The following is a 26,464-nucleotide window of genomic DNA, read 5'->3' on the forward strand; positions in this document are numbered from 1 at the left end:
TCTTACTCTTTTCCTTCCATTTTAGGGAGTTAACCATCTTTAGAGACTTATTTTTTCCTTATTAATTTAAGGGGCCCATCTGCTCTACCCCCAAGGTTGACATCCTGGTTTAAGCCTACATTAACTGTGGCCAGGACTGTTGCAATAGTGACTTTACTGGCTTCTCTACCTCTTCCTGCCTCCAGTCTGTTAGTCACAGGACTACTTAAGTCATATTCCTAATGCACAAGTTCTGACTACCTCTCTTCCCCTCCTAGATTCTAAATTTCATGAGATCAAGACCCATGTGCCATTTGAACCGTGCATCCCTTCCACCCCCTAAAAAAAGAGACTATGAGAGTACTTTGCACACAACTGTTAATCAATAAATATTTGTTAGACTGAAATTTATTGAGAATTTACTGTAGGCTTTTGCATGGAAGAAGGGGAAAGTCCAAGGCGGTTATTTCAAACTAAACTAATAAGCAGTGTGCCTGGCATGTTTCAGGCACTGTGCTAAGTGACAGGGATACCAAAAAAGGCAAATAATATAGATATTATAGATGGAATAGATGAGAGACACAGAGAAAGAGACAGAAATAGGTGATAGATAAAAGATAGATACTAGATAGATAAAAGACAGATAAAATACATGATACATGAAAGCTATATCAAGAAATGCATGATAGAGAAATAAATACAAGATAGAGAAATAAATATAAGAAAAGAAAAGAGTCTAGATGTTTTCCTTCCCACATTTGGGTGTCTTCCTGTCTTGAAATGTGGGATTAGTGTCTGGGTTGGGAAGTAATGTTCAGCTCTTTGTTATATATTCAAAAGGTAGTACCTTTCCACCTTGGGTAGCTCACTGTACAATCTCACAACAGTACAGCCTTCCTAGAAATCCCTGCCCCCTTCTCCCTGCCTACCCCACGCTTCAGATTTAAGACCACCACATCTTGACTCCCAATTAGACTAATATTCTTTGCTGTACACACCTCAGTGTAACATATAAATTGCTTGTCTGTCTAAGCGGTTTTACAGCCCTGTGTATGATCGTGTAGCTCAGTAATTATGGACTTGTATTCAGAGAACATTTCTGAAGAAATCCTACTATATCAAATTTCATTTGACCTTAATAAATGTATCAAAGAGCACAAAAATGCAAAAGGAGAAAATGCTTCACCTTCTATCAGCATTTGTATGCTACATATAAAAAATGAGGGCTGGGGCAGATGAAACGCTGCCTTCTACAATATCTCTGCCTTTTCCCAACCAATCTCTCTCCCTCCCTCCCTCCCTCCCTCCCTCTCTCTCTCTCTCTCTCTCTTTCTCTCTCTCTCTCTCTCCCCCTCCCTCCCTCCCTCCCTCCCTCTCTCTCTCTCTCTCTCTCTCTCTCTCTCTCCCCCTCCCTCCCTCTCTCTCCCTTCCTCCCTCTTTCTCTCTCCCTCCCTCTCTCCCTCCCTCTCTCTCTCTCCCCCTCCCTCCCTCTCCCTCTCTCTCTCTCTCTTCCCCTCCCTCCCTCTCCCTCTCTCTCTCTCTCTTCCCCTCCCTCCCTCTCTCTCTCTCTCCCCCTCCCTCCCTCTCCCTCTCTCTCCCCCTCCCTCCCTCCCTCCCTCCCTCTCCCTCCCTCCCTCCCTCTCCCTTCCTCCCTTCCTCCCTCTCCCTTCCTCCCTCCCTCCCTCTCCCTTTCTCTCTCTCTCTCTCTCTCTCTCTCTCTCTCTCTCTCTCTCTCTCTCTCTCTCTCTCTCTCTCTTTCTCGCTTACAGCAGAATCCTTTGGCAAACACTTCTTGTCCTGATGTTAGGTAGCATTATGGGGCAGTTTCTATTTTAACCTTCAACACCCTGATATCATAGGGTCAGCTTTTAATCTACTTTGATTAAAGAAGAGTAAACATTTAAAGGAACACATATCAAAACTAGGAAGTATTAAAAAGGAATTACCAAGTCAAACCAAACAGGGTTTGTGCAAATTTCTTTCCTACTGCGAAAGGGAACCATTTACAGAGTTACCAAATGTCACAGCTGGAAGAGAGCTTCTAGTCTGACTCCCTAATTTTACAGATGAAGAAACTGAGGCCCTTAGAGGCTAAATGACTTGCTGAAAGTAAACCAGGTATCCCAAGAAGGGACAGAGCTGGAACTCACACCCAGGCCTCTTGACCACAAGTCATCCCATATTCTATTAAAAAGTCAAACTCAATGTCAAAAGTATTTCCATCCCCTCCCCTCTTTTAATTCCTAAATCTTTTTTTTTTGGTCAGATCCCATATGTTGACCTATGACACTGTTTAAATAGTGCCAAATTTCCTTGTCATATCCCCACTCCTTCCACAATCACTGATGCAGCACAGAAATGCTACTGTGTGTGTCCATAAGGCTTAATTTACCAACAACTTTTCTCTGGGGAAGGCCCAAAGATGTAGGTTAATAAAGGTCAAGGGAAAAATAAACACTTTACAGTATTTTTCTGAATTCATTTCTCAGGAAAATCAACTTCTAATAAAAAGGTCTTTGTGCAATTACTACCTTGTCAGTGGGGCGTGGAAGAAACTAGCTTTGGGCAGCTATTTCTTTCATTTTAGCTGAGGTAAGTAAGCCCTGACTTTTGACTGTTAGGAGTATAGGCTTAACTTGGTAAAATTGGCGCTGATCCCCCAAGTGCCCACTCCTGGCCTTTAACTCTGTGGAACAATGCTAGGGATGATGCTGGTCACCCAGGGAGAACCCTGTGGGGGTAGGGGGTCTGGAGAGCTGAGTACCAGTCCCAGCATCATAATCTATTAGGTGGGTAAACATGGACTTCCCCTCAATTTCCTTATCTCTCAAATAAGGGGGAGAAAGAAATCTAAATGACCTTTCAGGTTCCTTTCCAGGGCTAAAAGTCTATGCTGCTATAAAGCCAAACATATGAGCACATTTGAATGCTGCTTGGTAAAAAGGTGGACAAGGTGGATAGTTTGTTTTCTTCTGGAAAGGATGAAATCCTGAAAGAAGAGGTGCTATAAAAATCATTTCTATACTGTTGATGCTGCATGGCCAGAGGTAGCCAACCAAGGTTTAAGGTTTCTGAGCTACTATGAAAAGGACAGTATTGATAGCCTCCTAGATTAAGGAAAGAACTTGGGAAGCTATCTATTTTCCAGAGGAGGAACTTGAAACCTAGAGAAGTCAAAGACTTTGCCCAAGATCACAAAGGCATTAAGAGGCAGAGCCAGGATCTGAATCTGTCACTATTAGACAGGGGTGCTTTGCTGAAACACGGAATGTGAGAATTGGGGGGAGGTTTAGAAATCACAGTATATGAAAACTGATGAAAGGCACAAGGATGGTTAGAAGTCTTGGGGGTGGAGGGAAGGAAAGGGGCATGATCACTGTCTTCTAATATTTGAAAGACTGTCATGGAGGGAAAGATGGAAGAACATTGACCTTTGAGTCACAAAAGTCTGAGTTCAAATTCCAGCTTTGCTCCATACAAGCTCTCTGAGCCTGAGCAAGTCGCTTTCCCACTGAGGTCAGTCTTCTCATCTGCAGAATCATAGACCTGGATTAGATTACCTTTCATGTACTTTCCAGGGAGCCAGATGGTACAGGAGACAGAGCACCAGGCCTGCGGTCAGGAAGGCCTGGATTCAAATCTGGCCTCAGACACATTTTAAGTTGTGTGACATTGGGTGAGTCATTTAACCCTGTTGCCTCAATTTCTCATCTGTAAAATGAGCTGAAGAAGGAAATGGCAAACCACTCCAAGGGGCTCATGGAGAGTCAGACATGATTAAAATGATTCAACAACAAATGTCCTTTTCAATTCCAAAAGTCTATGAGTCTAGTCTTATTTTAGGTATCTCTAAATGGCAGGACTTGAAGCAATGAGGGGCAAGGACAGGCTGTTAGATCTTGGATTTTAACAAGGAATTTTCCTTCTTTTGTCCAATAATAGACCTGTCCAAAACCTGAACTTCCTTGTGAGGTTAGAAACTGCTCCACCCTGGCACGGTGCAAATAGAGACCAGATGTCTACCCTTCCAAAATGCTGTGGAAATAATTCCTACATTGACTAGGAGGTTGGATGACTTTCCTAGATCCTCCCAACTCAGATTTTGGTGATTCAGATACTCTACCTATATAAATGTAGAATAGTCATGGAATCATTAAGGACTTGGTCACCATTTAGAAGTAATACAAAAAACTATCTTCCTGACACACAACTATTTTAGGGAAGAACACCTGTGTGGTTTTCAGAACTTACTTTAGCAAAAGGAGGCTTGAAGCCAGAAATACCATTTTCTTCCAGTTCTTAGCTAATACCATGATATGACTCAGCATCAAGAAGGCTGCCAGAGTTCATAGGTCACCAACAGGAGACAGTTTTCATGACTTTGAAAATGGTACAATGTTAAGGCCTAAACATTCTTTAGAATAACTTTTCAAACTTTTTTTGTCTGAAGACCCCTTTACTTTCTTAAACATTAAGGAGGACCCTCCCTCATCAAAAAATTTTATTTATGTGGGTTATAGCTATTTTTGATAAAAATTAAAATGTCTTAGTATTATGATGAAAATAGTTTTGACCTTTTGGACCCCCTGAAAGGATCTTGCAGAAGCCTGTCAGGATCCCTGGATCATACACTGAAAACCACTGATGGGCAGGGGAAGATAGAGTGAAAAAGGATCCAGGAAAACAGACATGGGGTGAATTGAACAGGAGTCACCAGGTCTTTTCAGGCTATGGAATATATATAAAAGGGAAAATAGCCTTTGTGACTACACTTCGGGTCTTAAAGCATCAAGGGTCCCCCAATCGATTATTTGAATATTTTCACTTCATCAAGGGAGCGTTCATTGAGACACCCAGGTAAATAAGTAGCTAGCTCTGGCAAGCACAAGAGCCCCAAAATAACAAGTATCAGCATATTGGTGTGTGCTGTAGAAGCCAGATGACACTATCTTGTGCCACAAAATCTTAATGAGGAAGAAGATGTTGCACAAATGGCCACCTGCAGCTCCACATCTATGATCCTGTATCAGAAAACAATAACATTTTTACCAGCCCAATGGATTCAGGAAGAAAGAGAAAAAAGATGAACCATTAATCACAGAATAAATCAGTCAATCTGCTCTGTCATTTAGATTTCCCTCTCCCCCTTATTTTAGAGGTAAGGAAATTGAAGGGAAGCTCGTGTTTACACAGCTAATAGACCGTGATGCTAGAACTGGAACCCAGGTAAAGAAACAAAGGGATGGCCCTAATGCAGTAAAGATATCCTAGAAACAGTCAAAGATCTAAAGAATGGCAACCTGTGTGTAAGGGAATCCTAGACAGAGAAGTCATCCAAAGACATGGACGAGAACCACATTGTATGGGAAGGTAGAGAAAGCATGGTGAGAATGCCCACACAAGTACTAAAATATGGAGTGCTAGAATTGAAATAGTATGAATGAATATCAAGTACTCTTTGTAATTTTTTTCTGTTAATTACCAGGATATGATATTAAGTCAGTATGCATAAGCAGAATTATAGAACCAGAAGGAGCCTGAGCAATCACCTCAGCCCTCTGACATCTTTTTCTTTTTTTCTTTCCTTTCCTTTTCTTTTCTTTTCTACTCTAGTCTTTTCTAAGCAGATAAAGAAGCCCAGAGGACAAGTGATTTGCCTAATGGCACATAGTGAGTCAGTGACAAGGAAAGTCAAGCCTCAAGATTCCTGATCCCCAGATCTTTCCATGCATGGCCTCATCACTGTTCTTTCCTCCAGCAATTTTTTCTAGTTTGGCTCTTGTAGGATACATACTAGCAGTGGTCATTCAACTCCAAAAGTAAAATGTGCTCCTAAGTTATTTTAAGAAAGATACAGACTCAAAGCTTTAAAAATACCCTTTGTCAAGGACAAACAAGAATGCTCTCTGCCAGTTGAAGTCTGAGCTGAGGAGAAGAGCAAGGCTCTTCTTTCAGAGCTCATTTCAGAATGCTAAGGAAACACAGCTCAATTCCAGGCTAAAAGTGATCATGAAGCTGAGGAGTTCTCCAGAAAACAGAACAGGCTGCCATATGGGAATGCAAATAGTTGTCTTAAGGTGTGATGGTGGAGTTGTCTTTTGCTATGGGTAGACACAATAACCTGTGGAAACAGACCCCCTCCCAAAGCATTTGATGAGTACCACTGCTTAGCAAAGAATAGCAGTGGACACTTTGTGGGAATTTTACACATGCCCTGCCTTCAGAGGGCTTAGGATGAGTCGTACTAGATGAGGTGTTAGACTTTTATTGAGTAGGACCCAAGTTCAAATCCAGCCTACAGATGCTTCGTAGCCATGTGACCTTGAGTAAATCATTTAACTCTCCCAGCCTTAGTTTCCTAACTTACAGAATGGGAATAATAATAGTTATAGTAGTGCCTACTTCAGGAGGATGGACTGAGATAACATAGGGAAAGTTCTTTCCAAATGTTAAGGTGCCATATAAATGGAGCTTTCGCTGCTACTTAAAGTATATCAGTGCCATGAACAGTAAAGGTTTTCAATAATATGAAAACCAAAAGGACAAACTGGATGATATTCAGGGGATGCTGAGCAGACTGGAGAGATGTTTAGTGTGAAGGCCTGATTTGGGTGGGTGGGGTAGTGAGGAGGATGACAACATCTCCAAGGATCCCAAAGGTTACCTTGTAGAAAAGGTCCCAGAGGGGAGAACTAAGAGCAGTAGAAGATGTGATAAGTTCTATCCATGTCAGAGTATTAGGCTTGGAGGTATAAAGACCTGGGTTCAGATTCTGCCTCAGATACTTACTAGTTGTGCGTTCCAAGGTTAATGTGAGGATCATATACAGTAATAAATGTCAGTTACTATATGTGTTGCCTCCCCCAGTAAAGTCTAAGTTCCTTGAAGGCAGGGATTTATTTTCATTTGTTTTTGTGACAAGCACAATGCCTAGAACAAAGAAGTCATGATAAATGCTTCTTGATTGATTTATTGATTATATATGAAGGGTTGATATGTGAAAGGAAAGAACTAGGACTAACAGACAGAACTTGCATGGAGTCTGGTATGGAAAGCTTTGTAATCATCAGAGCTGTCCAATAAAGGGACTACATATCACAGAATGTGTTTAAGTAAGAATGTGTGACTACCTCTGCTTGAAAATGGTATGGAGGGGATTCCTGTACATGGTAGTAGGTTAGGCTAAAGAACTTCTAAAATCCCATCTAACTCTGAGATTCTATGCTTCTAAGCATGCCTCATATTGGCATGCTTTCAAAGGGATGATAACAGCTTAGAATGTAGCAGAGTGTTGCAGATTAGAAAACATTTCTAACTGCATGACTGTTTAGGAAGCCTGCCCACCTGGCCAAGTAGGAGAGCCTCAGTTAAAATAACAGAAAAGTTCCCTCTGTGAACATCATCCCTATTTTGCTTTCTTAGGAGGACTTGGATTGAAATTGGGTTCACGGAGGACAAATTTGGGGGGATGGAAACAGTGAGATAATTTGATGGGGTTAGAGTAGGGAAGCAGGGCTAGAAGGCTCTTCTACATGCAACTGGGTCATGACAATTTAATATGAATATAAAACACCTCCTCCTCCCTGTACAAGGCATGAATTCCAGGTCACCTAATTCAGTTTGCAGCTGAAGGAAACAGTCAGATTGCCTCAGCTGTGATCCTCAGGGCAGCAAGGTAAAACAAAGTCCCCCCCATAATAAGGAAGGAAGCCCAGAGCCCCATGTCTAGCCTTCTGCTGGCTGCCTTCTCTAATCCTCCCTTTCATCTTCCTTCCAGGATTCTCTCTTCCTCAAATCACCCAGCTTTACATTTGCAGACCTGTCAAGGGAGTCAGATACATGGGAAGCAGCAATTCCCCAAAGATGTAAAATTAATATTTTACTGAAGAAAGAAAAAAGTAAGATTCCAGATTCCATTGAAGCAACAGATCTTCACACAGCATGCTAGGGAAAGTTCTTGAAATTCTTTATCCTTATGAATGAAGATTGTACCTAGATTTTTCTGGCCCAGTTTTGAAGACTCTTTAATCATCTCTATAAGTGAAAACAATTCTGGTCCTGCAAACATCCAGGACTGGTATCATCAAGAATTATTTTTTTTAAAAAGTGAGACCCAGGTCTTGGGAGTCAAGAAAAGCTAGGTTCATGGGATAATAGCATCAGCGATTAGGAGCCAACAGAGAATTTTTAGAAGCCTTTTAGTCCAAACCCTTGACTTTACAGATGAGGAAAACAAGTCTCCCAGAGGTTAATTGACTTGCTCTGAGTCACACAGTTAGCAAAAAATCTAAGGCAAGATTGGAATCTGAGTCTTCTGCTTCCAAATCCAGCACTCTTTCCATAATACCTTTTCTGTCTCAGCTGTGTGACCTTAGGCAAGTCACTTAACCTCTTGGAGACCTAGTTTCCTCATCTGTAAAATGAGGCTCAATAATAGCATCTGGTTTTTAAGATTATTGTGCAGATCACATGGGACAATATGTGTCAATCAGCTCATAAACCTTAAACCACTACACAAATGTGAGCTATTGTTATTTTTACTATTCTAAAAATATGAAAGAAAATTCTAAGCTTGTGGAGGCCACCACACACAGCTCCTAGCCGGCTGCCCAGAACAGCACGGAGACTAAAATGCCAACCATGGTTCTGTGTCAGAGAGGCTTAATCAGTGCCCAGTGAAAGCTATATAATGGATGCCCCAAAGCACAACTGTCCATTAATGCAAAACTTGCCAAGTCCCTGGCCAAAAGCTTTGTCCTTTTACACATTCTTCATCAAATCGGCGACATGCCCAGAAATTTTAATTGCCAGGATGTTCCTCAGGTCTCTCGGAAAATCAAGACAGCAGCAGATGCCGGTGAAAACACTTCGACTCTGTCTCTTCCCATTCGTCAAAAATAGGGGCATTGTTGCGGCGACACTCTCCCCTTTTGTCTCCTCGGTGCTAAGTTGTTGATGATGCCACTTTGTGCCATCTGCCCCAGAGCTTCATTAAAGATACATGAATGGGCTAACCGGCCTGATATCTTGTAAGGAACAGGTGGTATTGTTTGTCCCTGTAGACTCGCACTAAAGATCTGACTCGGAATACTTGAGAATAGCATCTGTAGCAGTCAGCCAGAGAGCGACTTGGCAGAGACCGTTCTCTGCCACTAATATGCAAACAGAGGGACACTCAGGGGGGCTCATTTTCTCTTTCATGAAGATTATTTAACTTTTGTACTGATGGGCGATAAGTATTTGTATTGGAAACCATAGGCATGTGAAGATCCATGCCTGAATTGGAGACCTAAGTGAGGAGAGTTTGGGGGGCAGGGGGTTCCAACAAATTGCTTTTTACTTACACTTTGGAGTTTTAGAATCCTTAAAACCACTGCAAAGACTGTTTCCATTGTGAGGGAAAAAATAAGGAAAGAAAGAAGTAGCAAGCCAATCCCCTGGATAACTCTCTTATTTATTACAAAGAATAGTCCGGAGCTATTTGCATAAGACGCTGCTTGGAAAGGAAGCACAGCTTAGGATCAAACAGAAGCAATGGAAAATGTTGCAGGAAAAGATCCAAAGATCCTTCTGTCCTCCCATGTGAGCAGCCAAAGAGATTCCTCAGACCATGGGATACATGGCATACATATACATATACACACATGCCCGCACACAGAATTCCTCTAGAAAAATGGCAACCAGGATAAAATGAGAAGCAAGAAAGCAAGGGTTTGGAGGGGAAGGACGAGAAAGCTGAATCTTCTGGGTCGCTAAAGGTTTGACAGAAAGTCCTTTTGGTTTCAACCACTTTTGAGAAAAAAACAATCTTTTTAAAACAAATATGGTCCTTTCCCCCCGAGTCAGCGCATTGTAGTGAGCACCATCCATACTTTATTTGGTGATGCTTAGTATATATCACACAAATTGGCCCTTAGTTACCTTGCCCTGTGTTGTTCACTAACGCATGCCTACAAAAAGATATTTAGCTCCTCCCCTAGGAGGCAGGAGGGTTTTTTTTTTTAATACTTCTTGGAAACTGGTCTACTGGTTGTTCCCCCTGTAGGAAATCCTATTTCTAGCCTCCATGCTTTTGCTTAAGATGTTTCCTTTACCTGGAAAGTTCTTTTTTATTTTATTTTTAATTTATTGAAATAATGCATTTGCTTTTGTCTTCTAAAAACAGAGTGAGAAGGAGAGAGGGGGCAGGAGCATGCACTATATAAATCTTAAGTATTGAAGGTTATGGTTAATAAAATTAACTGCTCACACTTCAACTCCCCTCTGGTCAGATCACATCTGGAGTAAATGCATTAAGTTCTGGGGACTACATTTTATGTTGGACATTGATGAGTGTCAGAGAATTCAGAAGAGATTGGCTAGAATGATGAAGGGCCTTAAGATCAAAACAAATGAGAAGCAGTGGAACGAACTGAGGATAGCTAGCCTAGAGAAAAACAAAGGGTGATAGCTACAGTTGGGGGTAGTAAGGAAAAAGTATTTTAAGTTATTTCACACAGAGGAGGTTTTAGACTTGTTCTGCCTGGCCCCAGATGGTAGAATGAAAAGCAAAGGGTAGAAAGGTTACAGAGGAAAATGTAGATGGATATGACAGAAGAATGAAAGAAAAACAATAGAGCAAAATGATATCAGCCTCTAGAGGCACTTTTCCAATGAGATGTCTCCCAGTCATATACCAAAATCGTTCAAGATTCCTTAAAACACGTAATAAGAGAAATAGATGTCCAATGACCCTCTGATCAGAAGCATAAGGCATGGCATAAAACAGGAAGATGCATACTCACCAGAGGTGTTTATCACTGTGATAGAGGAGTTCCAGCACAGAACCCAGAATGAAAAACAATTCACTGTGAAAAGTAAGATGCCACATGCTTGTGGAAAACATTGCATTAAGTTCCAGAACACTGCAAATCCTCCATCTATAACCACTCAAAAGAGTTTGACAACCTTCAACACAGGGAAGACTAAATGGATGAGGAATGTTTATTGCCCAGATTATGACATTCAATTTAGATGGACCTAAAGACTTTGTGTCTGTATACATATATATATATATATATATATATATATATATAGATATAGATATAGATATAGATATAGATATAGATATAGATATAGATATATATATATAGATATAGAGAGAGAGAGAGAGAGAGATACACACAAATACACATACACAATACATTATAAGCATATATGTATATATACATATATATATACATATATGATGGAGATTTGAACATGAGTTGGGCTCAAAGCTATATCCAAGAAAGAGACTGGTTAAAACTGTTTCCTGGAAATTGCATAAATCTTTTAATGACCCAACACTTCCTTTGGAAATAAAGGCCCATTTTTTTAATACTAATATTTTATTGATGTTGTTGCATTACAACAAAATACGGAATACAACAATCTGAAGAGTTAAAAAGGAGTATCACACAAAGCACAATAGAGAGACACAGGATGGGTGTGAATAGGCTACAACCTATAACTCACAAGGAAATCTAAAGAATGAAAGTAAAAGATGTCATTGAGGAAATGAATGATGGAGAAAACAAGCTGATGATATAGTAAGGGTGAGGGATGACAGGTAAACAGAGCTGCATTGTTGCCCTTGTAATATCAGAGAAGTCAACAAAGGCACCTCAGTACACTGGATCTCTCCCTGACCCCAGACTCCTATGGTGACTTATGAAAAGACATGAGCAAGTGTTGTCCAGGATAGGCAGGCATAGGTGGACTGAAATATGCATTATTGGAGGGAACTCGCAAATCAAAGAAATTACAAATTCAGTAGAATATTTAAATGAGGAAAAGCTAATAAGTAAGGACATTAAAAAGTGGAATGGGCTGCCTTTAAAAATTATTTAGCTTCTCTTCTAATTAGACTCTGGTCTTTAGGTCAAGGTTGGATGAGTAATTGCCAGATAGGTAGAGATTCTTGCTCAGTTATTGGTTGAACTAAATGGCCCCTAAAGAACTTTTCAGCTATGAAACAAAGTAATTTTTGTGGGTACCTGCCACCACATGAGTATCTTCTCCCTGCCCCTGATTTTCCACCTCTTTCTCATGTATTAATTGATAATCAAATCATTACTGTTGCTACTATGAAGGGTACAAAAATCTACTGCCCAATGGCACACAGTAGACTCTTAGTAAACACTTGTTAACTAAGATACCAAATTTTATATTGGTTAAGCTAAAACTCTCTTCTCTTTTTACCACTCTCTAATCCCTCATACTCTTCCAAGTGAGCTCTATCACTCCCATGACTCTATCTTTCCCTTCCCTACTCTTGTGTGGTACCCTCTAGAATGCCTATTCCATTGTTAACAAACTGTCCTCCATATTAGACTTCTACCTTCTCCCATAAATTTTATATATACATTTACATTTGTATATTTATATTATGTATATATATATCTATCTTCATATGGAACATGATAAAATACATTACGAACTTGCAATATGTAATTATACATTATATTGCATGTATCCATATTGTATATATAACTATATGTGTGTTATATTTATAATAAATTTTCTATGTATATGGTAACTCCTTCCCTCCCAACAGAATGTAAGCTGTTTGAGGGCAGGATAAAGTACCCAAGCAGTTTTGAACTGCTGAACTGAATTTAATTCAATTTGTATATATTAGAACTAATCCATGCTTACTGTATTTAACAAATCCCCAGGGAACAAATCCTTCAGCTTACCAAGGGGAATATCATCTCAATTACGGGTAATCAAGTTTCCTTGGAAGAAGGGAACAAAACAGAGATTTCAAGAAGAATAATTCCCACGAACCAAAGCTCCAGAAGTTCCAAGAAAACACAATGAAAACCTTAGAGCCACAGGGCCCCATTCTGGTATCTGTGCACCCCCCCACACACATATATAGTTCTCCCCACATACATACACACATACACATACACACACTGTAATTGCGTGATTCTATAGGAAAGAAATCCCTCATTATTTTTCTTGTTGTATGTTATAACCTTGCCCCTGACTCTTACCTCCAAATCCTACTATCAAAAGCTAGAGTTAAATAGACTGGGCCCATCAAGATGATGTTTAAAAAGTCCCCCTCCTTTTTTTAAACACTGTTAATGTCTATCTCTGAAGAGGATAGGGCAGGAATTCTTTAGGGACTTATAAAGTCCTGTTAGTTCTCCTTTCCAAACCCTCTGTGAAGAAGCAGACACATGGTCACCTGGTATTCTGAGCACAGGCTATATCTATTTAAAAAAGCACCCTCTTCAAAATGTCATCAGAACTTTCACCACTTCACTTTTGGAGTGTTTAAAAGGAGAGTGTCCACTCCCCTTAAAGCTTTCCTTTTCTTTGATGATTTGGACAATTAAATAAACTGCTTAATCAAATGTCCAAAACATTTCCCACAGAAAAAAAAGATTAGACCACAGGCATCAATTGCCCTGCCCCCTCCCCCACGGCCCTCATCCCTGATCCTCATCTCCTTATCACCAAGGGTAGGTAGGACAAGCAAATTGAGTAACTGGACTCTATTTTCTGGCTTCACCTTTAGGAGAGACATTTCCAATCCTCCTCGCAGCCTAGCACTTTCCAACCCCCTTCTCCAGTTACACAGGAGAGAAATGATCTTTGAAAGTAAGATCATAATGGCTCCATCTATCAGGTCAACAACACGTTTTTAAAACCTTCTTTGGGTATATTCAGAGAGATGTTAATAGCTCCAAAAGAGCTAGTTGTCCTTCGTGTTAATAATACCTCTTTTAAAATTCCCCTCATGCCAGATGAGCTTACTGGAGCTGCATCTTTTCAAAGTGGGCCGACATGTCCATGATTCACAAGAGCATCAGTCATCAAGCGCCATCATTTTCCCACTTTTGCTTCTATGAGAGCTGTTTAAATACTTCATTTTCAAAAGAATGCATAAAGGGTTTTCCCCTTTTCATTTAAACATTTCTATTGTATCAGTCTGATACTCCAGGAAGAAAGTAAACCCGTGGTTTGCAATTTTGGGGGCCTAATCTTGTCCCATGGTACTCAAGGGGGTAATAATTTATTTATACTCTTCTCCAATTCAGCCAGTCCACTTGCCAATTTCATACACAGTGAAAAGAGCATCAGCTCTGTAGCCAGAGGACCTGGGTTCAAATTCTTCCTCTAATGTCATTACCCCCATGACCTCAGGCAAGTCATTTAGCCTTTTCAGCCCACTTCCCTAAAATGAGGGGATGGGACTAGATGTCCAATGAGTTTCAGCTTTATGGTCCAATGAATACAAGGATCCAGGAGAATCTGAGTAGACCCCAAGATCCTTGAGGATGGGAACTATTTACCTTTTGTCTTTGTACCCTTGATACCCAGGAGTACCTCACATGGAGCATGTGCTCAATAAAACGTTCATGTCATGTATTTTGAAATGGAAAAGATCTTAGAGGTCATTTTACAGATGATAAATTTGAGGCCTATCACAGTTAAGTGACTCAACTGGATTGGATTAGATTAGATTAGTCTCCAAAATTCTGATTTCTCTGTGACCCAATACAGTCCTCCCCAACAAGCCAACTTCCAAGACTTAGATGGAACAGAGGACTTGCTACTAACCTTGGTGACCCAAGATTTCCTATGTATGCCCACTCAGAAGTGACAAGCTGTATTCTGGGAGTTCCACTCTGTGCCCACAGGATCCCTTATACTACTGTCCCCTGAGTTTTCTCAGACAGAAGGCAGGAATGTTGGTACTCCTCCTTTTCTACTGCATCTATCAGACTGTATTATGATCTCCATACTTGCTTCCAGCATCCAACTGACTAGCATAGGTCTGAATGGGGTCAGCAGGCTATCCCACAGGAACAGGGAAGACTCATATTGAAGAGGAGTAGAATCTAAAGGAAAATAAGTCCTTGGGGGTATTGCGGTTTTGTCCTATTGTCTGTGTCCCAGCCACATGGCACGAGAATCTGGGAAGACAGAACTCAGATTACCTTATAAAGTTAAAAAGAATGATAAATGGTAATTAAATCTGTTTAAATTATCTTACTATGTTTTAAGAAACTCTCACTAGGAGGGAAGTAGAACATCCTGGCTATAAAGAAATTAATAAAACATGTTATGCAAAAGTGAAATTTATGGTTCATTTGGAATTAGATATCTACCACCTTTTCAATCCATACAAATGCATAATCTTGTCAATTAAATATTATTGTTAAGGTCTAGTAGTATGTTAAAATCACTTTAAAGTGCAACTAAGGAAAATTCATGTGTGTTTATTACTCCTTAAGGATCTATTAGTGGGTATTTTATTCAGATTCGTGTTGTAAAATCTGCATAAACTCAGCATATTGTTATCCCCCTGTGTGCATTTGTTTGGTTAAAGCCAAACAGCAAATCTCAATTTTTGCAACTTCTGGAAAAGTCAAGAGAAGTAAAACAGTCTTAATTTTAATCAGATACAAACAGTTATCACTACAGAAGTGAAGAGTTGACTATTATGCAAATAGTCACAGTTAGTGGTCACTGAGCCATCACAGAAGACGGAGCTAGTCAATTATTTTTGATATTTCCAAAGACTAGTGAAGATGGATGTTTCTTCTGCCTTCCCTGTCTTACTTCCAGAGAAATAGGAAACATATTATAGACTAATGATGGCTGCTCTTAAACAGGAACCCCATTAAGTACACAATGATCAAAATATTTTAGCAGAGTAGAAATTTTTTTTTTTCTGATTGTTTTTAAATGACATATACAAATGGGTCTGCCTGGGGATAAGTGTGCCATTTCCTTCAATGTACAAATACCCTTCAGAAATAAGACTCCTGTCACCTTTTGCCCCATCACAAAGTCATTACAACTTTTAGACCTTACACACCACACATATGTTTCATCTTGTAGTAGTGACCAGAGTTTAATAATGACTTTTTTTTTGCTCTCCTGATTGTGAGAAATGAGTCTGATAACAATTCATTATGGTTAGGCGAGTTCTACAGGTAGGGGCCAGTTTTATCTGTTATCTTTGCACTGCCCAACAAAACCCAAATTGTAAGAATGTGAGTGGGGTTGCTCATAGTAGGAGACCCAGTAAATGTTTTTCAAAGAGGTGAGTAAATAAACATCTTTAGACCATGGTAGCTGCAAGCCAGGAAGGAGTGTCTTAATAATTATATCTATGATTTTAAAATTAACCATATCCATCTAGAGACCTTTCACCAATGGTAGCACTCAGGTAGAAGTGGTTGAGAATAGAGATCAGCTCCAAAATTATCTATTAATGTAACCTGAGATTCTTCTTCAAAAGGCCAATGTACTTTTTAAAGTGTTTGTCAACTATGCCTTTACCATTAGCTGGGACAGAGCCTGAATTAAAGTCCACAAACTCTCATCAGGTTAAGACTTAATATGTTGTCCAGTGGGGAGAGGAAGACAATGGAAAAGACTGAGGGGTGGAGGAGAATCTTTATTTATCACATAAGAGTATTTAGTTTAAAAGCAAATTTTTTAATAGGCTGAACTTTTCCATTTTTCACTAGATAGTACACATAGTATTTTAAGTGCCTCATAAAGCATGACTTAGAGACCTCCTTCCAGCGTTACCTCCTAGAAAGCAAGCACTGTTTCTACTCAACTTGTTCTGTATAACGTCACACTGGGAGCACCATTTCTGACTCAAGAGGCTGCCAGCGGCATTAGAGGTTTCAGAGATGATCAGCCAAGCACTGGTATACTCTGGCAAAATATTTATTTAAGCAAGAAGAGGGAATGTTTTACAGGGTGGGAACAAGACGGAAGATAGAGTGGCAATATTATCTGGAGAAGATTGACACTTGGTACCCAAGCAGGCTAGCAAAATTTCAAGAAAGAAAAAAAAGTCCAACTTTCTGTTAAAAGCTAGAACTAAAACTCATTGATGAATTCTGCTTCTTAAGCAGAACATTATCTAAAGACAACTAATTCATCAAGCATTTACTAAGCACTTACATGGGAAGTTAGAATCCTACTGCAAGTTGATATAGATTGCATCTGGAGTTAAGATGTTCAGTTCTGGGTGCTGCATTTTATGGGGAACAAGAACAAGCTAGAAAAGACAGATGGAATTCAACAGCAGGTAAAATAAGGATCCGTTGATAGAAATGAGAATAGTTTTAGCCTGAAGAGAATAAAGTATAGGAGAGACATGATAGCTATCTCCACATGTACGCAAGGCTATCAAGAAGAGGGAAAAGTATTTCCTTTTTTTGACCCCAAAAGGAAGGACTAAGAATATATGGGGGAGGGAAAGTTGGAGAGAAGGAATTTTAAGTTTGATATGAAGAAAAACTTTCTAACAATGAGGGCTGTCCAAGAGTAGAGCAGGCTAGTTTGTTGGGCAGTGAGCTTTCCATCTAAGGAGGTCAGGTCTTGAAAAAGAGACTAGGTGATTACTTTTGGGGGATGTTACAGACATTTCTGGTCAGCTATGGGTGGGCTTGATGCACTCTGTAGTCCTGACATTCTTGAGTAGGGTTTTTTATCTGGTCCATAGACCCCATTGAGTCTGTGGATAGATTTCAAAGAATTCATTAACTTGTAATTTTTAATATTTTGATAACTGAATTTCAATATGATTGGTTTCCTTTGCAATCCTACGTATTTTATTTTACATATTTAAAAACATTACTTTAAGAAGGGAGATCCAAAGGTTTCCCCAAGCTGCCCAAGGGGTCCATGACACAAAAAAATGGTAAGAAGTCATCAAATAAAGGTACAAAGTAGTAGAAATAAGAGATGCAAGGAAAAATATCTTTTCTGAATGAGTGATATCCCAGAAAGGAGACAGCATGATAGAGGATGTAGCATAATAAACTAAGAAGTTAAAAAAAAAGTTTTTTAAATAATGATGAAAGATTGATGGAGCAAATTATGTTCTCTGGGGGATTGCTAGACAAAGGGTATTTCCCACATGGAAATGAGCTCCAGACCAAACTAAACATCTGCAAAACTTGATCCTATTCCCAGTCTTTTCTGGTGCTGCGAGCCCTAAACTGACCACAGGCGTCAGTCATATCGACCTTCCCAAAGAGTTTCATCAGTATCACCTACAACCCTACTGTAATGTGATGGGCAGGAAAGAGGCTGAAAAAGAAGGTCTGGAATGGTCCTAGACTCATCCCACACAGATCTACCTGTCTGGACATGGATGAGAGAATGCATGACCCCTGATGACCCTTGCAGCTGCTCTATGTTAAGCTGAAGTAGAAGGGAGATTTTAAACAAGGCAGTAGAATTGCCAGAGGTGGACACACACAACACAAGGAGAGGTGTTTTCAAGACCACAGTCCAAAATGATTGGGGTGTGGGAGATGGGGCAAGGACAGGGAATGATTCTGAGAAAAGGTTTCAGGAGAGAGCTGTACAAAACAGCTACAGCCATGGGAGCAAAACCTTCACGCATGCACCTTGGTCATGAATTGGCCTTTTTAGAATTCAGAGATTCTAATCACCAGTAACGTCTTCTCTGAAGATGAATGGCAGAAACAGAGGATATACAGCACACCACACATGAGCAAGTGGCCCCTTCAGAGAAGCTTCCTGACAATGGCAGTGATAAAACACCATGTTGCCTAAAGACAGCCAGGCATCTCTCTAGAGGAAGCAATCCTCACAATAGCTAGCCCTCTGAGACAGGCTGCAAGATTAGCACCCTGAGAAGAAATGTCCCCACTGCTTCCAGGACAATATAGCAATTCTTTTTCCAGGCTTTCAAAGTCTTCCTCCAGGTGGTTCCAATCTATCTATCTATTCAGTCCTCTCCTACTGCACAACGACTCTCCCCCTCGCCCCTCCACACACACAGTCACACACAGTCACACACACACACACACACACACACACACTCACACACTCACACACACAGGAACCAGGGATGAACCAGCTAAACAGTATGAATAAAAGGCAATAAGACATCATGGGGAGAATTCTGTGCTTGAAGTCAAGAGACCCGGGTTTGAATCCTGACTCTTCTATATACTAGCTCAATGACCTCAATTCTATCCTTCCACTTCTCTGAGATATAGTTTCATCATCTATAATAATATTTATACCACCTCCCACATGAAGTAGCTGTGGACAAAGTGACATTCATGTCTGTATAAATACGAATGATGGTTATATCGATCATTCTTAAAATGTGCCTTGTGCCTTTCTGCCCTCCCCTACCTCATTTTCTTCCTTCCAGAATATGTTCCTTGACTACTGAAATCTTATTCATCCTTTAACCTCAGTCCAGTACCTATCTTCCCTCACTATTGTAGCTAGGTATGCTTTTCCATTCTCTAAATCCCTATAATACTCCTGTTACCACTGGGCAGTGTTCCTTCACTGCTTTATATTGTTGGCCCTATATGTCCTATTGCCCCAACTAGCTATGAGCTCTTTGGGGACTGGGCCTGAGTCTTCTATTTCTCAGCATTCCCCATGGCCCCCATGAACAAGTGACACAGGCAATTACTTATTGATAGAAACATGATGTGTTCACAGGTTAACTGCCATATTTTCTCCAAGTACTGCAAGGAAGAATGAGAATATCAAGCCCTTGGTTTCCATTATATTCATGGAAAAAGTCAATTGCAAGGTGTTACACGAAAACATAGTGTTCCAGGAAACACTGTTATGGTATTTTTTTCTCTTCATTCTTTTTTTTCTTTATTTTCCCCATCAAAGACCATCACAATTCTAGGAGAACCCAGAAACAAAAATTCTGGATTTGATTCTTGCTTAAAGAGAAATGAGATATTTAAAAAAGTCAAAGTCTGAAGGAATAAAATCTCAGTGCAAGTAAAATCAGAAAGAAAGTGATGGATTGAGTAAAACTCTTGGCATGAAACATCACTGATCAAAGTCTGACATCCAAAATCTATTATAAATTTAAAATTTATAAGATAAAGGGACAATAGGACCCAACAGACAAATTGTCAAGGAACATGAAGTTTTCAAAAGAAGAGATAAAAAACATCAATAACTATCCATTCAAAATGTTCAAAATCATTGAAAATTAGAGAAATGAGAGTTAAAACAGTCTCACATCCACCAGGCAGATTCATATATAATGGAATGTTTGTTGTTGTGTCTTTCATTGTTGTGTTTCATTGCTGTTGTGTTTGTCCTTTGTTCTCGAAGAGGACTATGACATCAAGATGATGACATGACTTGCAGTTGACTTTGATTTGAGTGAGGGAGGACTGTGCAAGGTCACCAACCTCACTTTCTTCTCCTGAGCCATCTGGGTCCAGTGGCCTATATTCATCAGGATGACTGGAGATGGCTCAGGATTCAATGGGAGACCCTAGCCCTTTCAGGCTAAGGTCTTACCACATTCTCACTTTGAGATACACTCATTCAGTGAACAGGTTTTTCTAAGTTACTCAAAGGATGGCCTCTTTAATCAAAAAGAAAAAAATCAAACTGGGAGGGGAAGACCCTCAGGCTTCCTGGGTAAAAGAGAAACTATTACTACTTAGTTATTACATTCACACTGTGCTAGGTAGGTTGGAACTTGTTGTCCAGTCTATGAACTCCAGAGTGAATTGGGTTTAGGGCCTGATCTTTGAGCAAGAAATGTGGCCAATAAACCCAAAGAAATAAAGGAACTTTTGGTCATGGAGTTTACTTTCCCCTGGGCAGAACACTAGGGAATGTTAATGTCATAAGGAATGATAAATATGAAGAACTCAGAGGAGTATGAGAAACAGTGAAGAATGAATAAAGTCAAAATAATAAGACAATGAATATAAATAAAATTAAAATAGAGAACTAACAAGAGCCTGGTCAATAACATCAGTCAATGTTTTGAGATGGAATAGAAAGATTTGTGGTAGGGTTATAGGGAAGGTAGAATCTGTTGCATTAAAACATACTCTATCAATATATTTTAAGAATTTTCTTACAAATCTAATATCAAAGCAAGCCAAGATTATCTGCAATATGAGAATGAAAAGAAGTCAGTCTGGGAAAGTAAGAGGCATAAAACTTTTCTAGTACAACATTAAAAGTGTTCTGATTTTTTCCTATTTGTTTTAGGTGAAAATAATATATTTTCCCAAAGGAACTGATGAAGAATCTAAAAAAAAAATTTAATTTGAGAGTGGGCTGTCCCTAAAAGGCAGCCACAATGACCACTCAGGTCCAATGATTCTGTTTTTCTAAAGAGCAGTGGGAAAAATAATCTATGATTTATGCAGCCTTAGTTCAAGGGAAATGAATGAAGCATTTGAAGAACAGAGAAAAGAAAGATGAGGTTTTCAAATTATTACCAAAATAGTGTTACTAAATATAGTAAATGAATATATTAAATTCAAATACTTCAAAATAACGTATTACCCTTCCCTATCAGGATGTCTTAATCCTACTAGTCCTTTATCCTCCCTTTCAACATTTTCTTTTTTAGCTTTTGTCTCTAATTTATTTCATTCAAATACAGGATTTAGCATTCCAGGGCATGCCTTTATTCTTTTCAAAGGTCTCTGTAGAGAAATAATATTAATATTAGCTCACATTTACATGTGGTATCTTACAGTTTAAGAGAATTAGATTTGTTATTTAGTCATTTTTAGCCATGTCTGACTCTTTATGATCCCTTTTGGGGTTTTCTTGGCAAAGAAACTGAAGTAGTTTGCCATTTCCTTCTCCTGCTTATTTTACAGATGAGGAAACTGTGGCAAGCACTGTAAGGGTCACATAGCGAGGAAGTAGCTGAGACTAGATTTGAACTCAAGTCTTCATGACTACAGTTCTATTCACTGTACCTTCCAGCTGCCCTGAATTAGATTTAGAGTGAGGAAAACCTGAGTTCAAATACTGGTGATACCATATGCTAGCTGTGTGACTTTGGGCTAGTCCCTTAATCTCTCTTAACTTTGGTTTGATCAGATGTAAAATGCAGATAATATGCTTACCTTGCAGGGTTATTGTATGAATTTTAGGGGCATAAAAATGTAAACCACACAACAAACCTTAATGTGTCATGTTACCACCATTATTATCTCAGTTCTCATCTACTGTTGTTAGTGAAAAATAATTCTGATCTTTCAGAGAGAAATGGTACTGGACAAGATATTTTCTTTTTACTGCTTTATATTTGGTGTGCAATTTAACAGGCAGATATACAAAAGTTTTTCATAAATGAATAAATGTATTAGGATTTAAACTCATCCTCTTTTAAAATCTCTTAAGGATAACTCTATTAGCCAAGAGGAGGACAGGGATGGAATCTGATCCTGTTCTTGCATGTTTTCAATTTCTTCTGCATGGTTTACATATTTGGAAAGCTTTTCATTTTGCAAAGATGGAAGATCATGAGTATTTTGTATGGTGACAGCTATTAAAAATGCTGGTCCTAATCTTTTATGGAGCATTGTTATGTCAAGGCAATTGTGGGCAACTGGTTGATCTCTGATGACTGTCCAATTCTATTACTGTTTACATGCTGAAGTCTCAAGAATATTTTGAGGTCTATAGCCCTCCATGAAGATTTGTTGTCTGTCAATCTATGAAAGATAGTGAACTTCTTTCTACTCATGGAATCAGGTCATGTCTTAGTAGGCATTCATTAAGTGCCAAATTTTTGTGCCTGAATTGATGTGTTGCACAGTTTCTACTGTTTGCATTGATTAACAAATATGAGCTCCAAAAGGATAATCCTTCTGTAATTGCTGATGGTGATGACAAGGCCTTGAATTATCATTCAGTTCCTCCTTTTCTATAAACAAACATGATTCAGTCATTTGGTTGCCACTTTTTTTCCAATATACTATTGGTTAAATTTAAGTGGATGTCACCCATAGTGGGAAAGGGGGCAAGCTTTTGCCTTTGTTCATTTTACATTTTGATCATTTTATTTTACTTCCCTTTCTCTTTGACCAGGTTGATTTAATGCTCGTCTTTTCAGAGAACCAGTTTTTAACCTTGTTTATCACTTGCATAGGTTTTTTTTTTCGTTTCAATTTATCTATTTCTCACCTAACTTTCAAGAGACTGTTCTTTGAATTGTTTTGAGTTTATTTATTGGTCTCCTAGGTTTTAAACTGCACATTCAGTTCATTAATCCTTTCTTGTCTATTTTGATAATGTATGCTAAGAATATAACTTTTCTTCTGAAGAATATCTTAGCTGCATGTCAGAAATTTTGGCAGGTTTTCACATCAACATTATTTTCTTTTTTGTCATATGTTTCCATATGTTTCCATGCCATTTGTTCCTTGACCCATTCATTATGAAGGATTTCAATATTATATCTCCATTTAGATCTGTACCTTTTACTTGTGTTTCCTAAACTGATTACTATGCTTATTATATAATGGTTTGCAAAGTATGTATTTATAATATGTGCTTTTCTCATTTATTTGAAAATTTTCTATATCCCAATACATGTTTTTTCTTGTAAATATACCATGCCATGATTAGAAATATGCATATTGTTTGATTGTTCCATACAAAAGGTATCATAAACCTTTTATATCTACATTCTCTAATAGTTTGTCTAGTTCTACATTTCCCCTTTGGCTTATCTTTTTTAGATATGTCTAGCTCTGAGAGGGGAACACGACAGTCTCCTACAATAGATGGAGTTATCACCTATGTCTTCTTGTAATTCAGTTAATTATTACTTTATGAATTCAAATGCTATGCCATTTGGTAGATACATGCTGAATGTTGTTGGTTTGTAATCTATGGTTCCTTTAAGTCTTGTTTCTCTCTATTGATATGGTCAATTTTTTTTCTTTATATGATAGCATGATTACAACTCCTTTGAGGATTTATCTGAAACATAGAAATTTTATTCCAGGCTCCCATTTTGAGTCCATGTATGCCTTTGTGTGGTGGATTTTTTTCTTCTTATAAGCAACACATTGTAAGGTTTCCCTCTTTCATTTTATCAGAATATTTAGTTCATTCACATTTAGAATTATGAGGGTTAGATTTATGTTCTCCTTTATTTGTGTTTCTAGTACTGCTTTTTAAAAGATGCTTTAGTCTACATTCTCTTTTAGGTAAACAATTTGTTCCAATAATTAGTTTTGCTTAAACTACTTTCCTGAAAACTTATTCTCACAAGCTCACTTCTCCCCTGATCCCTCCTACTCCTATTTGCCAATCTTTTCTTCATTTGGAAGGTCTTATTTAAATTATTTATTACTTTTACTTTCCTCTATTTCATTTTTCTAATTCTTCTTCTTTTTTCCCTTTCTTTCCCTCTCAGTTAAGTCACTGATTCAACTTCTTCCCACTTTTCCTCCCATCCAAGCTCTTTCATAATTTATATTTTTTCAGTACCTTTAACTAAGAATAATCTGTTTTATTCTATTCATTTATTCTTTTTTTCTTTCTGTTGAAATTGTATTCTCCAGTTTGATATACATGTGCCTATTTATGCTTTTAAAAAATTTCTTGTTCTTCTTAAAGTTAAAACACAATTATCAGAATACTTCTTTGAAGTATTTAATGGACCCCAGAATCAAGCCCAGAGGGACCACCTCACCAACAGAAGTTTAAGACAAACAGAAAAGGTGAGCAGGCAAACTCAGACAATAAGGTTCCCGTCCTCCATTTCTGGCATCTACTATTTGGTACAAAGTATTACTAGTATTCCTCGGTTTTTTTCTGTTAAGCATTCTGTAATTTCTGGTGACAATGACCTGGTTATGTGGTGGTGGTGCTGTTGTTGCACTGTTGTCATACCAATAGAAAAGTGAATTTTTGGCAGCCTGCCCTGGGAACAAAAATTGCTGTTTAGTTCTGTGTGTCTACTATCTTGGCTTTGGTCAGTCTATGTTGCAACAGGAATTCATCTGAATGTAGTTGAAAACTCCTGAATCAGCATAGTTCATAAGCCTCATTATAACATCCAAGATGGTATAGCTTTATTACCAAAGTTTTAGGCATTTTCCCTGAGTTCCACACAACAATCCACCAGAACCAACAGCACAAAGCAGAGCTTCGATCCTCTTTTACTCTGCCTGACTTCATCGCAATAAAGACCAGGTTAGTGCCTTTACGTTGACAATGGAACCACAGCTTCCATGGTGGAACACCCAGATGAATCTACCTCGACATTATCCACTGATAACAATGGACCTTTGTCCAGCTGTGACTATTCCCCCCTCTACAGCCAGCCTTATCTAGTTCAGGAAATGCCTGTTTTAACTGACAGGTAGGAGATTAAATCTACAGCTGCTGAAACACAATCTCCGCTCTGTTAGATAGGTTTTCATTGAAAAGCACTACAAACACATAATTTGTTTATGTTGTACCAGCAATCTCTGACAAAGCAGACTGTCTAGCTGAGACAAATGTGGTTAAACCCATTTATTGTATTATTTCTGCTACACAGAACAAGCTCTTAAAACGGAGAAACGAGACAAGGCACAAAGCTCGAGCTGTCTAAAGAAATCAAGAAAAGATGACTTCTTGTTACACTAGCCCTTCTAACACAGTAAAGCATGTTCTCTCCTGGAAAACATCCATTTCAATTTCTCTTTTAAGTGGGTGGCTCAATGCTGTTTATGCTGCAGTTTTTAAAGTTTCTGAGGTTTCTTCCTCCATGTAGGCACAAACTCAGGCTCTTCTAAATTAAAGAACCTGATGGGTATTTCTAGTAAGTGCCATGATTTTCCCCCTGCTTCCCCCAACCCCCAAAATAAAATTATTATTTTACTCCAGAAAACCAGACCATGCTATTTTTCCATTTTAATACCATTTTCTAAAAGGGTTACCCGATATTTTTGCTTGTTACTTCATGGAAAAGCAGATTTTTTTTCCCCCAACAGTTATCCCTTTATTAATAAGTCTTGCTTGGTGTTTATAAAGTAGAACTCTACAACAAGAAATACAGGAGAATGTTATTCAAAATAATTAACAGGAACCATCAATAACCAGAATTTCTCATGTAGATATTTCAAAAATCTCTTTTCTAGCTAGTTCAACAATCCCAATTGACATTCTTGCATATTCTATGCCTCCATGACCTTTCAGATAGGTAAGTGATTGGGCGGTTTTGAATCTCTCCTCACGATCAAAGTTTTAAAGTTATCACCATGAGTGATGAAACAACGGATGCCTGACAAGAGAGTTCTTTAAATAAGCAAAGAGATGTAATGATTCAAATCTGAGAACATTTCCAGTAGGGTGGTAAAGGCAGAAACAGGAAGAATTTAAAATAGGCCAAGTGGGATTAGGGATAACCCTGTCTCAAATTCAGGATCATACCTGTGAAGGTGGTGGAGTGTAGAGGGGCAGACTTCCATTTTTGTCTTGACCAGGACCATCAACCTGAATCTGGGCAAATGCTCAACCCCACTGATACAGATATCTGCTCCTTGGAACTTGGAGTTAAGCGCCAAATGTAAAAAGTACACAGTAAACTGGCTAGATCCACGGGGACGCCCTCAAACAGCATGGATAATGAAGGCAATCCATAACAGACATAAACAAACCCAGAAAGATGTCTGGCCCCCACATCATT

At 38.9% G+C, this 26,464-nt stretch overlaps 1 protein-coding gene across 28 annotated transcripts in view; it reads right to left on the reverse strand.

The window, feature by feature from the left end:
• SOX6 (SRY-box transcription factor 6) overlaps positions 1 to 26,464 on the reverse strand; it is a 666,349-nt gene that overhangs the window by 140,300 nt on the left and 499,585 nt on the right. The gene's annotated exons all lie outside the window — the stretch shown is intronic.

This window comes from Notamacropus eugenii, chromosome 6 (genome assembly GCF_028372415.1).
Source record: "Notamacropus eugenii isolate mMacEug1 chromosome 6, mMacEug1.pri_v2, whole genome shotgun sequence".
NCBI classification, from domain to species: domain Eukaryota; kingdom Metazoa; phylum Chordata; class Mammalia; order Diprotodontia; family Macropodidae; genus Notamacropus; species Notamacropus eugenii.